A 7,174-nucleotide genomic window follows, 5' to 3' on the forward strand; every position below is an offset into this window, starting at 1 on the left:
AGCGTGGAAGAATAACAAAATTAATCAGTTTCTGTGTGCTGTTAATGGTTCCTGTGCTTGAAAATGGATGGAATTTTTTAACTAAAGGCTTTAAATAAGTACTGACCTTTGCTGTGTTTAGATTGGTGGCTCTTGAGCAAAATGATATTGCCACCGTTGCTTCTACTTTTAGTCAGTTAAGTTATTCCTTCCATACGTGTTCTGGGTTTAGCTGGAAATGAGATTTTTCTCTACATTTACTTTCATGGCAGCATATGGCATAGTGCTATTGATAACATCTTGTGTTGTTTTCTTATGGTGCTATTGATTCTGAGTAACCTTGATATTCGCTTTAGGATCTTGGTTAATTTCCTAAACACAACAGTTAATTACCCAACAATTTCAGCTTCTTCACCAAATTTAGTAAAATCTGCCTTTTCACTGCTGGAGGACATAAAACAAGAGTGACCCAATTGCTGTTTCCCTGTACTAATTTAGAAACAGAACTTAAAATGCCATGGGGCAAAGTGGGGTTTCTCGCAGTGCTATATGTATTTCATTAACTTCTTCAGTTGTCTTAGCAGTGCAGAGGGAAAGTGATGGCTGACCTTTGATTAACATTCAAGCTTCTAAAAAGATAAATGAAATATTTAAAGGGATGATTATTAGAGTTGCTAATTCACACAAGTCTAACTCTGCTGTGCTTCAGGGAACCCTTTGAATTACTGTTCCTGGAAGTGAAGGAAACACTTCGTGGCAGATGCAGAGGGAATTTCCTATGTGGAAAGGAAAAAACTTAATTCAACTACTTGCTGAAAAGAGATCTTTAGGGAGTCAGAGGACATCCTCTACAATTGCCAGGTGTGGAATTTCTGAGAACTAATATAAATCATTAGATTTCTTTAATTAATGTCAAACACATGATCGTCGGTGGTTTTGAACTGGTGTAGCTATCTGGAATTAAATGCCGTGCTGGCTTCTCACTTGTGCATTTGTAACAGGTTGCACAGAAAGGGGGAGTTGTAGGTTTAGGATCAGTCAGTAAAACAGCACATCTGGGATGGCCATAATTCTTCTAAAAACAGAGTTAAACATTTCTGAAGCATCAAAAAATCAGGTAAGGGAGGGCTGCAAGTTTGAAGCGTTAACATTTTTGTCTGTTACTGTGGTAATTACTGAAAATTAATCATACCTTCTGTGTGCTATTGTTGATAAAAGCTGGCATTTAATGGCAGTCAGTGTTTCCCATATGAAAGAAAGTAAATGAGGGGTGAATCAGCTGTAGTCCTGCTCCTTTCCCTCCCTCTCCCTCTGTTTCTCTCCCCTCTGCCTCCAGCAATATGCACAGCAGGCACTTATTTCATTGGATTCTGACAAGCTTCATCATGCTTCTTAACCTCCTTTCACAGAAAGTCCTGTGCAAATAACAAGCATATGGGTGTCATTTGGGGCACAATTCACATCCAGAGTTTTGATATGAGTGTGAGAACTATGGTTCAGATGCTCATATTTGGTTTTGCATGTAGCTGTATGATTTCATTAATAAAGTGCTCCTAGAATTTCTATCTGCAGATACTGCGACGGTGTCTATGAATTCATCAGTCTGTACACTGTGCAAGTGGATATAAATCCATTTGTTCTACTCATGACAGAATGCTAGGTGATAATCAGTCATGACTCACCAGCAACTTTTACATCCATACACTTGCTGGTGCATGGACTGTGCTGTGAAGATGGCCAGCTGGGCAAGGCTATGGCACAGCCACAATGATATGCAGAAAAGCCCTCAGTCTCATCCCTGTCTCTTTGGTCCATTTCTGTTTTTTTATTGCCCTGCTACAAATCATTTTTCCAAATAATTCTTTTGAAATGCACTCCAGGCAGCTTCCTGTGCTTCCCATAGTTTTCAATTCAATAATTTACCAAATCTGAAACCTCAGGCTGAAACTTGTCCTTTCAGCCAAAACTCCCTAATATTGCACAACTGCTTGAATGAACCCAGTAATTACAGAAGATAACCTCAGTTATTTTACGTCATCTTCTCCTACTGATTTTTCTATGTGCAATGTCACTATGAAGTTGTTAGGTGAATAATCCTAAATGAATGTCAGTCCAATCTATTGTTTCCATTCTAATTGTGTAAGGCAGGTGGGGATTGTTTCAAATTTGCAAAGGAGGTGGAGATATGTAGTGGGATTTTGGTTACTGGAAGTCAACAGTAAATCTCTTATTGATGTTAAAGCAGTGTTTTTCTGTTGGGACTTTTTCCTACAATGTTTTTCCTAACAATGAATATTAGGTCAAGATATGCAAATGTTTATAATTGCCTGGATGTTGTTGTGTTTTTTTTGTTACTGAAGGGCTATTCCTTGTCACTGGTGGTAGCTTGCCATTGATGGTGAGGTGCAGGTCTGTCTTATGTTCCATCAGTCCCATGTAGGCCATCACCGAGTGTTGCACATGATCTGACAGCAACACTGGAACGATTTGATGGCATTTCGTTCCTTCCAGTGATCCTGAAGGCTCAAAGACTCACGGGGAGTAATACAGTAATACCAAAGGAGGTGCCCTGATCTGCCATAGGGACATGATAGGGGTCCCTTTAGCAATGACCATTGGAGTGTAGATAACAATATCAGTAGGCCATGTACCTATTACTGGAGGGACTACTGAGCCTCCCACCTCCAACAATCTCCCCCAGAGTGCAAGTAGGCCACACCACTTTGGTCCTACCTGCACCTTCCAAGGCCATTTTATTCTACGGGTGCCTGGATCTAGATTCTCAGAGGCAGGGAGCAGAAGATGATTTTCATTACCAATCTGGGGTCTTACCTGATGATCAGTGCCTGTAATTTGGATCCTAAGCGGGGAGGCCCATGTTGTCTGCAGCATTCTCAGGGCACTGGGTCTGCCGTCTCGGGGTCTTTCATTCAGGTCCCGCAAGGTTTCATACAGTCTTTTCGTCCACCCTGCAGGGACTGGGAGTCTGTCTTCAGGGCATAACGTTCAGTGAGACCTCCCCCGTTGGATTATATGGCAGGTGGAATCGCCATTCGATGTTGTTTTCTTCTGCCCAGCGCTGTATCGTTGCACCAGTAAAATGAGTCCCTTGGTCGCTCTCGATGACTTGAGGTGTCCCGTAGGCAGACATCAGTTTAGTCAGTGCCTTGATGGTATATGCCTGGTTTGCTTTCGGTACTGGATAGGCCTGCAGTAGCCCACTTGCAGTGTCGACACAGGTCAGGGCATATCTCGCCTCCTCAGACTAAGGAAGGGGCCCAATGTAATCGACCTGCCCTGCTAGAGAGGATTGTGTCCTCTAGCAAGATGGGCTGTCATTTCAGGCAACGATCTTGGTCTCATCTTAGAGCAAGCGTCACAATCCTGGCATGCCTGGATGATGTCAGGTAGCTGTATGGGCAGCCCCCATGCTTTAGCAGCTGCCCACATTGTCTTTTGTCCCGCATGCCATAGCTTCTGATGTAACCAATGGGCGATGTGCTCAGATGGTGAATTCTCAATCCATTGAACTCGGGCCAGTGTGTCAGCTTCATCATTTCCCGGTGACTGTAGGGGCTGATGACCAGAAACATGGTAGACACATGTAGTCCTGTGTTTGACTGTATTCCATATGTCTAATCACATCTTTGCCCCAGATTGGTTGGGCGTGGATAGTCCATTCCTGGGTGGCCCACTGTGCAATCCAAAGAGTGAGCCCCTGGTACTCAGCCCAACTGTCTGTACAGATATTCAGGATACCATCACCGGGTTCCTTGGTTATAACCATCCACACAGCTCGCAGTTCTGCCCATTGGCTGCTCTGACCATCCCCCTCATCAAACCAGATTGTCTCAGTTGAGGGATGGTATGCTACTTCTACTTGCTTGGGTTGCCCCTGCTGGACCCATCTGTGTACCAAACATCTTCAGGGATAGGATATTTCCCTTCCTCCCCTCTTCTCTGGTGGAGCGACCAGTGTTTCTTTTGGTGCATCACAACGATAGGTCACTGGGCCTAGGATCTTCTGAAGCTCTTCTTTCAAGGGCAATGAAGACAGACTGCTCCTTTGGCTGAGGTAGGCAACCCATTGTGCTACTGTTTGTGCTTGGGCCACCCCTGTCTTAGGAAGGTGGGTCAGATCTTTCACCCATGCCTGAATCGGCAGAGTGGTCTTAACTATAACTTCAGACGTTTGGGTTATTGGCTCTACTGCCTGTAATGCCGAATAGGCAGCCAATAACTGTTTTTCAATCATACTGTATTTTTCTTCTGCTCCATGCCAGACCCGAGACCAAAAACCAATGGGCGTCCAAACAGAACCCTGGCATTGCCACAGGCCCCAACCAAAGCCATCTTGAGTAACGTGAACATTCAACTTGGCTGGGAGGGTAGGATCAAATATACCCAATGCCTGGGCTTGTTTAACTGCCAGTTTTGCCTGTTGGAAAGCATCCTGTTCTGTTTTCCGCCAATCCTATAGCTGCCCCTTTTTTGTGAATCTGTACAGTGGCCTTAGCAGCTGCACTACGTGAGGTATAAAGGAACGCCAATAACCCAATATACCTAGGAACCCTTGCAGAATCTTCGATGTTGTAGGGACTGGGAACGCCTGAACTTTATCTATGACAGCACTGGGTAGTACTTTGGTCTTTCCTGACCAAACCACCCCCAGGAATTTTATGGACAGGCCTGACCTTGCACCTTTTGGGGATTTATAGCCCATCCCCTCTGATGTAAATAGGCAGTTAATGAATCTGCTGCCTGCCCTACTGCCTCCAGTGAGTTGGATGTCAGCAGCAGATCATCAATATAATGATATAGGTTAACATCATCAGTTTTTTTCCAATCAGCCAGGTCACACGCTACTAGATTGCAACAATATGTTGGTGAATGCACGTACCCCTGTGGCAGGACCTGAAAGGTTCACTGCCTGCCTCCCCACGTAAACGCACTGATCTTATGATTCCTCAGCAATTGGGATACTGAAGAACGCATTTGCTAAATCTAGGACACAATGATAGGTTTTTATCTCCCTACTCAATGTGTCCATTAGGGAGGCAATATTGGGTACGGCCGCATGAATAGGCGGCGTGACCTTATTTAATTCTCTGTAATCTACTGTCATTCTCCACGTGCCATCCGACTTCTGCACTGGTCATATGGGGGAACTATATGGGCTGTGTGCAGGTCTTATAATGCCCACTTTTTCTAATTCCTGCACCGTTCTTGGTGCGGTTTCAGCAGGCAAATAGGCCCATGTTTGCATGGCCTCTTAATATTGCCTGCACCACCCGGATACTGATACATCTCTGTCAAAGTCTGAACTCTCCCACAGTTGTCTGGAGAGTCAGACCCCATAGAATATCTATGCCCAAGGTGTATTCCTGGACTGGGGCAATAGATACCTTATACTCCCAGGGTGGGAGACGCCCAACCCCCAATTTCAGCCATGTTTTGGGTGACAGGAATAGTCTGTCCCCCAAAGCCACCTATCATCACTCTCCATCAAATTTGGTTGGATCTCCATAGATAATTGATGTTTCTGTTCCAGTGTCCACTAATGCCATAACTCTTCGAATATTTTTTCAGGACCAATAAATCGTTAATTCTACATAGGGCCTCCGGTTCACGGATATAATTTTGAAGGTCCTCCGTGGAGGACCACATCCCTGTATGTAGAGGTATATCAGATTTATTGGGCCATACCATACAGCAGGCCACCATTAACCATTCTATTATAGAATGATTTTCATCAAGATATTGATTACCTGCACATAACCTCTGTCTAAGAGCAGGATGGACAGGCATGGTGGCCAACTTGGCTGTTTCCGGGCCATTCACCAGAACACTTTCTGCCCCAGAATCCCACAGTCTTAATAACCAAGCTGGCACACTTTCTCTAGGTTTCTGCCTAAATCACTGTACTAAATCCATCAACTCCGTTGCCGTGTACGGCCAGGCTGTTACGTGTGAGTGAGTCTGGGCAGGGGACTACTGATCAGGTGGCACCCCTGCCGGTCTGTCCTGTACTTTTTTTTGTTATAAGTTATAACAAAACTAAGTTATAACAGGACAGACTTCTAGTGGATCTGTCAAAATCAGAGATCCGAGATCTGATTTAGATTTTTTATTTTCCTGATCAACACAGTCTGTTGATTCAGGAGCCTGGTCATAGTTTATTGAGATGTTACAAACTTGAGCTATTGGAAGATGCAGATTGTTTTTTTCCCTGTTAATATGTCAAATTCTTGCTCTAATTTTTCAATACGATCTTTCAAAAGTTGGTTTTCATTCACTAAAGTATTATTCCTCATTTCAGCATGATTTAAAGCATTTAATAATGGCCATGCCACTGTGGAGGCAGCTAATTATCTTTCTTTTGTGATCAATATATCTTTGTTAAGTCCCTGAAAGTAATCTGCCATGCGATATGGGGAGATGTTTCTCACAACATGTAGGGGACCCCATTTTTCAGTGATAACTGCTAGTTCATAATGGGGAGATCCCACAAATTCTGGGATCTGCCCTGGAATCATTTTATCTAGGGGGGTAGCATTCTCCCCCTTGACCCATTTATAGAAATTCCAGAGAAAGGACATGATACAAGTTTTAGTATACTTAGCTTGCCTGGCTCACCAAGTGCATAATCAAAGAATATTAAGATAGCGTATAATCAAAAAATATTAAGATATTATAATAATGAAATAAACAAGAGAGTTAGGCAAAGCAACACAAAGAGAATAAATAGAACACCTCCAGAAGAGATCCTTCCCCACTGGTAGTCAGCTCTTAAATGGGTGCAGGAGAGGTGCAGCCAGGCTCCACCCCTTCCTGCAGCACAGGTGAATTGCTTTCACCTGTGCTCCCAGGGCTGACTCATTGTTCACCTCAGATGATCAATCAGAGGTTCGGGCCGTGATTCAGCAGATCCCATACTCTCCCTAAGACATGAGTGATGATGACTAAGAAAGTGTCTCTTGGTGAATGTAGTCACTATAAAATATAACCTGAAAACAGAAGTCTACGGTTAAAATGACTTAAAATTGGACTGCTGTGGTGAAGTTTCAAGTACCAAATTATCATTTGTTTCCATTACCGGTTTCAACTCCTGTACTTTATGTTATAATTGCATGAAAGTGCTATTAATCAGAACCCAGATGTTCCTTCTGATATTGTTTGTTATTTAGAAGGAAAA

The 7,174-nt window shown here is 43.5% G+C and overlaps 1 pseudogene; it reads right to left on the reverse strand.

The window, feature by feature from the left end:
* Positions 1–5,484: 5,484 nt before the first annotated feature.
* LOC149918815 (uncharacterized) lies at positions 5,485–6,578 on the reverse strand (annotated as a pseudogene).
* Positions 6,579–7,174: the final 596 nt, after the last annotated feature.

This window comes from Phasianus colchicus, chromosome 2 (genome assembly GCF_987193195.1).
Source record: "Phasianus colchicus chromosome 2, bPhaCol1.hap1.1, whole genome shotgun sequence".
NCBI classification, from domain to species: Eukaryota; Metazoa; Chordata; class Aves; order Galliformes; family Phasianidae; genus Phasianus; species Phasianus colchicus.